Genomic DNA, 8,656 nt, shown 5'->3' on the forward strand with positions numbered 1-8,656 from the left:
CAGGGCAAGATGCCGCCTTATTCCTTTCACACAAAGTCCCTTGGAGGAATGCCATTAAAGTCAGCTCTCCGCCTGTGCACGTCTCACAGGGCTGAGTGGTGGGGAAGATCAGCCGTGTGCTGGGACTGCGCTGGGGAGGGTCCACCTGCCCTGGAGAGGCACTGCCTGTACCTGAATGTCACCCTGCCTCGGAGCTCTGTAGATGTGAACATCATCTGCACTGGCACTGAACAAAACCAGGTTCTAAACCCCTGTGCTGCTGCTGTGGGAAGTGACCAGAGGGACTACTGCTTCCTCAGGAGAGGGCAGGTGTACCACTGACGAGCGCAGTGAAAGTTGGGCTGAGCCTGGATCCCTGTGCAACCTTGTTTGTGCACCTCTGTTTCCCTGTCTGTAAAGGGGCCGGAGGCGGGAGGGGGTGCCTACCTCACAGGGTTGTTCTGGGGCCGAGGACTGAGTGGAGGACAAGGTGCACAGAGAATCACAGCAGCGGGGCTCTTGGGCGTGGTGAGGCTGAGTCAATGCTGAGCAGAGGGCCTGGGCTTGTTTGTGAGTAAATAAAACAGGCTAGTGAAGGAATGAAGGGCCATTTTCCTTCATTCCCCTCCCCTACACAGAGCCCTGTGTAGTGTGCTTCTTGTCAAAGCTGCAGCCCTCTGCTTAACTGACACCTTGGACTACAGGCTACCAGGCCTCTGCATGAGGGCACTGTGATTCAGGAGGCAGATGTTCCATACTGGGTGTTGGCAGTCTCTGTTCACTTGGTATTTCCAGCACACAGACATGGATGTCTCTACACCCTGGGGCCATGAGGTTGGAGGACAGGATGCAGTGGGTGAGCGCAGACACAGGTAGGGTAGGCAGGGACCAGGCCATTCCACAGTCAGGGTAAAGGCAGATCAACGCCAGCTGCATTGGGATTCTTGCTTGTGCAGAGCCCCCCCCCCCCCCAGGCTGCCTTTGTGCACTCTTCATCCTTGTCACCCCTGCCCACTCTCCCCTCCTTCCAGCATGGCAGTCACAGCTCTGTCCGGGATCTCGTACCAGTTGTGGTAAGTCTCCCATCTCCAGGGCCACCCCTGGCCTAGGAGAAAGGCCAGGCTCCCTAGGCTGCGAGCCCTGCCCCTCCTGGAAGGCCCCATCCTGCCACTCACCCTCAGGCCTTCCATCACCTCCCACCTGCCCTTTTACTAGCCAGTGGAAAACCCTTTTCTCTCTCAAATAAAAACACTGTTAAGACTGTAAGAGCAGCCTCTTATGAACTGTTTTATGGAATGTTCAAGAATAAAAAGCAGTTTTCAGCTTTTATAGGAGGTGATGTTTGTAGTGTTTCAATGCTGAGTGGAGTAACCTTTAAAATTGGTCTTGAAAATCAGATTCCCTTTAAAGGAGTTCCTCTAAAGCTTGTGTTCACAATCTGTTTCATCTCACGATCTGCATGGGTATTTTTGTATATTCATTGTTGTACTCGTCTCATATTCCACACACCCTTTATCGATGACATTGGCAAACAGAGTGAAGAAAGATATTTACAATTGGTGCCTAGTGAAATTTCTGGCCTTATTGCTCTGTTGAGGCATTCAGGCTCCAAGTTATCCAAAAACCAGAAGGTGGTTTGGGATTACAAAGCTGTTCTCAAGCTAAATCCACATGACACCTACAAATTAGAAGCAGTACAAACTGTTGGCTCTTGGAACCTCAGCCAGGAGGGGGAATTGGATAAAACCAAGTGGCTTTAGTGGCGTGAACACTGTCCAACTTCATCCCACTTCTAGGCCTTCCACACCCTTCCTGTGTCATCTTTATTTCTCTGCATCTATTTCTTGATTCATAACTAGGGACTTGGGTTAGGTGACCTCTAAGGCCCTTTCCACCTCTGAAGTTTTTGTAATTTTTAGGCTCATAGTTCAGAGGTGGGCTGTGAGCTCTAAAGTTTTCTAGGTTCTGAAATTGAAGTCAGTTGCTTTGTTTTTGTGGTTCTGGGCATTGAGACCAGGGACATTCTATCTCTGAGCTGAACCCCCAGCCTTATTTTATCTTTTATTTGGAAACAGGGTCTCACTAAGTTGCCAAGGCTGACTTCAATCCTCTAAGCTACACCCCCAGACCAATTTTATTTTATCTGTCTGGAAACAAGCTTTCGTTAAACTGCTCATGCTGACTTTGAGCCTGTGATCCTCCTGTCTCAGCCTCTCAAATACTGGGATTACAGGTGTGTGCCACCACACCTGGCAGAAATAAATGCTTAGTCCATTTGTTCCCCCTAAAAATTTAGGCTAATGAAACTGAGCCACAGGAGGTGTCCCATGTAGAAAAGAGAGTCCCTGGTGGTGGTGGTTTAGGCTGCTGTGGAGCTTGGCCTACACTTCTCGGGGTAGGTGATTTTGATTGTGGATCTTGGGCACACTTTTAACTGAAACCTTTCGAATAAGACTAGTAAAAGCCAGGTATGATGGCATATACCTGGAATCCCAGTACTTGGGAGGCTGAGACAGGAGGATTGCAATTTAGAAGCCAGCCTCAGCAATTTAGTGAGGCTTTTGTTTCCAAATTTAAAAAAACCTGTCTGGGGGTATAGCTTGGAGGTAGAATGCCCCTGGGTTCAATCCGCAGCAACACTTACACACACACACACACACACACACACACACACACACACACACACACGTGAACTTTACTTGCCAGTGGGAGCTCAGCTGGGCCAGGATTCAGGAAGCTAGGCTTGATGGAGCAGTTTGAGATGAGATCCTCACAACTCAGTTGAACCAACCTTGGAACTTGATTCTTGTGTTTGTGTGGTACTGGAGACTGACCCCAGGGCTGTGCTACCATGGAGCTATACCCTCAGCCCTTTTTTTGAAATAGCATCTCATTAGGTTGCTGAGGCTGGCCTCAAACCTTTGATCATCCTGCCTCAGCCTCCCAAGTACAAGTACTGGAATTAGGCATATGCCACGGGTCTGGCTGATACTTTGTTTTTTGGTGTGTGGGGGTGGGGGAGTACTGGGATTTCTGGAAGCCCTTCTACCTCCAGGCTACATTCCCAGACCTATTTTATACTTTTTTATTTGGAAACAGGGTCTCTTAAGCCAGCACGGCTGGCTTCGAACCTGCGACATCCTCCTATCTTCACCTCCCAAGTGCGGGGATTACAAGTGTGCGCCACCACGCCTGGCTGATACTTCGTTTTTTACTGCATGAGACCCCATTCCCTGTTGTCAACCTCAAGATGAAAAAAAATACCAATGTGTGAGGGGGCGGTGTCAGGCCAGCAACAAGGGTCTTTGGACATCCTCATGTTTCAGATCTTCATGGCAGGAAAAAAAAAAAAAAAAAAAAGGACACTGACCCTGTTGTCTGTGGTAATCTGGGTCTTTAAACCCAGCCAGTTCTGCCGGGCGTGGTGGCGCACACTTGTAATCCCAGCGCTTGAGAGGCTGAGACGGGAGAATCACACAGGTTCGAAGCCAGCCTCAGCTACTGAGTGAAGTTCTCAGCAACTTGGTGAGACCCTGTTTCCAAATAAGGTATAAAATAGGTCTGGGAGTGTAGCTTGGAGGTAGAAAAGCCCCTGGGTTCCACCCCTGGTACCACCAAAAAAATTTTTTTTAAATAAACCCAGCCAGTTTCTTCCTGGACTTGGCAGTGATAAGGATTGAACCCAGGGCCTTGCACATGCTATGGAAGCACCCTACCACTGAGCTATATCTCCACTTCTCCTGCCTGGGATTAACCACAAACTCATTTGTTCTTGTGGTAGTACTCTGCTGTCCCCTGATGTGTGAAAGATTCCAGTGTTGAGGGCCCATGGCCAGACTTGATTTCTCCAGGTGGGCTCATCCTGTGTGGCCTGGGACATCGGGGCTGGAAGGGCAGCTGCATGCACACTGCCTCTTGGACAGGTTAGGAGACGACCATCCAGCCATCCATCTTCCGTTGTGCTCACACCCCTCTCCCCCCAGTCAATATGTCTCTCTCCGATGGGAAAGTTAATAAATTTTGCTCTAGATTAAAAGTATTGATCATTTCATTTGTAAACGATAAATAAAAAGGGGGAACTTTTCATTGCACCCGGGGTAGTGCCTGGTGGATTTCACTGGTGAGATTCCGCAGGCCGAGTGGGGGGGTGGGCTTCTCATATGCATTCCAGCCGGCCGGCGGCATTGATTTCCTATTAGTCTCCCAGCACCACCCAGCAACACATCATTTCAGTACCTGCTATTAATGGTCTTTTGATAAATAATCACTTGTAAGTCAATAAATTTTTATTAAACAGTGTGGCTCTTTGATTTATTAAAATCCGACCGTGTTTGTCTGGGAGAAAAGGGATGCTGAATTGAAGTGGAGCTCTTCATACATCTTCCTGACGCAGAGCAGTCACCACACACTCCAGAGAAAAACAATTGCATTTTAACAGAAACAAAACAGCCGAGTTTGGAACTTGGGCCCAGGGAAACTTTATCTCCGTCAGCATGGGGCTTACTGTACTGGGAGCAGCTGCAGGCCTGGGGTGCCACTGTGCCCAGAACTGTATTTACTTCCAAATGTTCAGGTTTCAGGGCTGGACTCATCCTGGTTAGCTGTATTCTGGGTTGGTGCCCAGGAGCCTGTGAACTCCTCACAGATGGTCCTGTGGACAGTCTTCCCAGCAGGGAGGAGTACCCTGTAGCAGAACCCTGGGTCAGCAAGCTTTTGAAATGGACCGGATTGGACCAGAGGAGGTGGACTGCAGGACCAAATCACCAAAGTTCCTTCTTGAGGCAGAAGATGCCAAGAGGCTGTGTGTTCTGTAGAGACTGCTATTATGAGGATTGTTTGTAAAAGTAGGCCAATGGCTGAAGATGGAAAATCTTTTTTGTGAGATTTTCATTGGCATAAGATTTGTTGTAGTGGGGTGTGGTGGCGCAAGCTGAGACTGAGACCGGAGGATCACAGTTCCCTGACAGCCTCAGCTACTCGGGCCCTCCACAACTTAGTGAGACCCTGTTTCAAAAAGAAAGAATAAAAAAGGGCAGGAGGTGTAGCTTGGAGGTCAAATGCCTCTGGGTTCCATCCCTAGACCTGCAAAAAAAAAAAAAAAATTTATGTGTGTGTGTGTGTGTGTGTGTGTGTTGTAGAGTTTGATACTTTTTTGTTAAGACATGACTGCATAGATTGTTTTTGCAATACTGGGTATTGAACCCAAGGGTACGCTATCACTAAGCTACCTCCCTGGCCTGTTTACTTATTTACGTGCTGGGAGTTGGCTTGCTTATTCATGTATGTATTTATTGGGGGTTGGACTCAGGCATTCTACCTCTGAGCTACATCCCTAGTCTTTTTTTAATTTTCAAGCATGGTCTTACTAAGTTGCTGAGGCTGGTTTTGAACCTGCAGTCCTCCTGTCTCATCCTCCCAAGTACTGGGATTGCAGGCAAACACCACCAGCATAGATTATTTTATAGAGAGCAACCCCATCACTGAATATAGAAGCAGAACTCTCAGCCCAGAGGAAAGTTAATGGAATGGGGAAAATATGACTAGCCACTGTGTATTAAATATCTGGAACTGCTGCTTCTTGAACCTGCCCTAATCCTGACTTTTTTTTTTTTTTTTTTTTTTTTTTTTTTTTTTGCGGTACGGGGTACAGGACCCAGGGGCATTCTGCCTCCCAAGCTACACCCCCATCCTATATTTTATTCTTTATTTTGAAACAGGATCTCACTGAGTTGCAAAGGGCCTCACTGAGTAGTTGAGGCTGTCTGCAAACCGCAATCCTCCCATCTCAGCCTCCCAAATGCTCTGATTATGAGCATGCAACACCACGCCTGACTGTACTTCCGTTCTTAAATGTGGAAGGAGTCGGAAGGAGAAGGACTGTCGGAATTGGGGATTACCAGTCCAACAGAGGGCTGTATTCAACCTTCAGCAAGCCTTTTCTGTCTTTGGAATTCCTTTTCTATCCTGGTCTTGGGTGTGAAAAAGCAAGACCTTGAAGGTAAATACAATGGAGAGCAGGTAAGCATTAGTGGTTTTTAGGAGCAGGCCTTGTTCTGTTCCTGTGGGCAGGAAGTTGGTCTTGGTGCCCAGCTTCTCTTCCAAAGCCCTCTGAGGCCTGTGCCTAAGGCCCCAGTGCCAGAACTATGCAGTCAGTGGTGAGCCAGGCCCAGGAAGCCAGAGGATGGCACAGATGTGGCTTTCTGGGACATGATAACATAGTTTGCATTTTACAAGTGCAAAACCCAAGGCCACTTTTGAAGTAAAATAAGCCTTCTCTCCAGTGCTTCACTTGGAGCCAACCTCTAGCCTTTATTGGTTCTTTGACACCTTGCTTCCCCTTCCTGGGGTTGTTCCACTCTTATTAGGAGACCTTTGGTGTAGAAGATGGGAAAAAACTTAGGACCTTCAACAACTTAGGGAGACGCTCAGCAACTTGGCGAGACCCTGTTTCGGCTGGGGATTTAGCTCAGAGGTCAAATGCCCCTGACTTCAACTCCCCAATACCATTACAAAACAAAAAAATATGTGGAAACTAACTTGCTTGGCAGCTCCCATTCTAGCTGTCCATGGAAGGCAAGGTTGGCACAGAGGCGCTCCAGGGGGCCTTTGGGCCATCATCCAGCAGACACTCGTCCCACCTGTTGGTGTCTCCAGGCAGGAAGCCAGGGACTTGAAGCTTCAGAAAGGAGGGTCTGATAATCCTATGGACAGCGGTGGGCATTTGTTTCTTCCCCTGGCCCCACAGGTCCTGTAATGTTTTGTTTGGGTTTTTGATGTGCAAGATTGAACCCAGGGGTGCCTTACCTCCGAGGTGTACCTCTTGGCCCTTTTTTGTATGAATGAATGATTATTTGTTTATTTATTGGTACTCGGGATTGAACCCAGGGGCATTCTACCCCTGAGCTATATACCCCAGCCTTATTTTATTTTTTTTTATTTTGAAACAAGGTCTTAATTGTTGAGAGCCTCACTTAAGTTGATGAGGATGACCATAAACCTGCAATCCTCTTGCCTCCGCCTCCCAAGTACTTGGAGTATGGGTGAGCACCACCATACCTGGCTATTTTTTATTTTGAAACTGGGTCTTGCTGAGTTACTGAGAGTCTTGCTGAGTTGTTGAGGCTGGCCTTGAACCTACAGCCTCCTGTTTCAGTCTCCCAAGTACTGGGATCACAGGTGTGAACCATCGCACCTAGGTTCTGGAATGTATTTCTCTGTACTGGGGGTTGAACTCAGGGACATTCTGCCTCTGAGTTACACCCCCAACCTGTTTTATTTATTTATTTATTTATTTTTTGTTTTTGTTTTTGTTTTTCTGTGGTACTGAGGATTGAACCAGGGGCATTCTACCTTTGAGCTATACCCTGGCCCTGTTTAATTTTTTATTTTGAAACAGGGTCTCACTAAGTTGCTGAATCTGGTCTCAAACCTGTAATCCTCCTGTCTTGGCCTGCCAAGTACTGGGATTACAAGCGTGTGCCACCATTCCCGCTTTATTTTTTATTTTGAAACAAGGTCTCACTAACTTACTAAGGATCTCATAAAGTTGATGAGGCTAGCATCGAACCTGCAATCCTTTTTTGTCGGCCTCCCAAGCACTGGGAATACAGGTATGCACTATTGTGCTGGACTCCTGGAAAGCATTTTGAGTTCAAAGCCCCCTGCCATGGCCTACTGGGCTCTGAGTGGCTGGAACTGAGATCAGGTGGTTAGCTGGCGCTTCCCATCAGATGCCATCTACATTTTGGGCAAAGATATTCTTAGGTTCAGCTGCCCGCCTGACTTCAGAGAAAGGGCAGAATGAGGAGCCGCTGGGCACTAGGGCCGGACCCAGGCCAGCTGGGAGGTGGCCAGCCCGCACGGGGTCCTGGGGCCTGCTGCAGCGGCGTGGCCTGGGGGAGGGCTGCTGCACACAGACTGATCTGCCAGCTGTGATTTGTCATTCTCCGAGGCAGGCGCTGTTTTCTCTTGCTTCAGGAGGCCCCTTCGACACCTGCTTTATTTTTCTTCCTGCGCTGACGTGACGGGAGACAGGTGTTAAACTACTTAATCACTTTAAAATTGTTTTAATTTTCTGTTTTTTATTGATCTCTACAGCACCAATTAATCAGCTCACTGGACCAGGCAGTTAGTACATTAAAAATTGTCAAGGAGGCCGTGCATCTTGCAAAATGTCTAAAAAATATTCGGCTAGCAAATTTTGTTTTTCTTTGGCACGCAACAGTCCTTGGCCCATGCACCTCCCACTTAGAAAGAGCCTCTTCCTTTGGGCGCCCGTCTCAGGGAGTTTTCAGGGTGCAGAAACTCTGGCCAGAAACTTCCTGTAGGATAGCCAGATAACTGATTTCATTACCACCTGACCACCTTCGTCCCACTTTTTTTTTTTTTTCAGTACTGGGGATTGAACCCAGGGGTGTTGTACCCTGAGCTACATCCCCAGCCCTTTTAATTTTTGATTTAGAGACAGGGTCTCTCTAAGTTGTCCAGACTGGCCTTGAACTCACTGTCCTCCTGCCTTAGCCTCTTGAGTAGCTAGGATTACAGAGCTGTGTTTTTTGTTTTGTTTTTTTTGTGTTTTGTTTTGCTTTGCTTTTTGGTGGTACTTGGGTTCTTGGAAGCCCTTCTACCTCCGGGCTACACTCCCAGACCTATTTTTTTATTTGGAAACAGGGTCTCT

Source organism: Muscardinus avellanarius (genome assembly GCF_963383645.1).
Source record: "Muscardinus avellanarius genome assembly, chromosome: 14".
Classification (NCBI taxonomy): Eukaryota; Metazoa; Chordata; class Mammalia; order Rodentia; family Gliridae; genus Muscardinus; species Muscardinus avellanarius.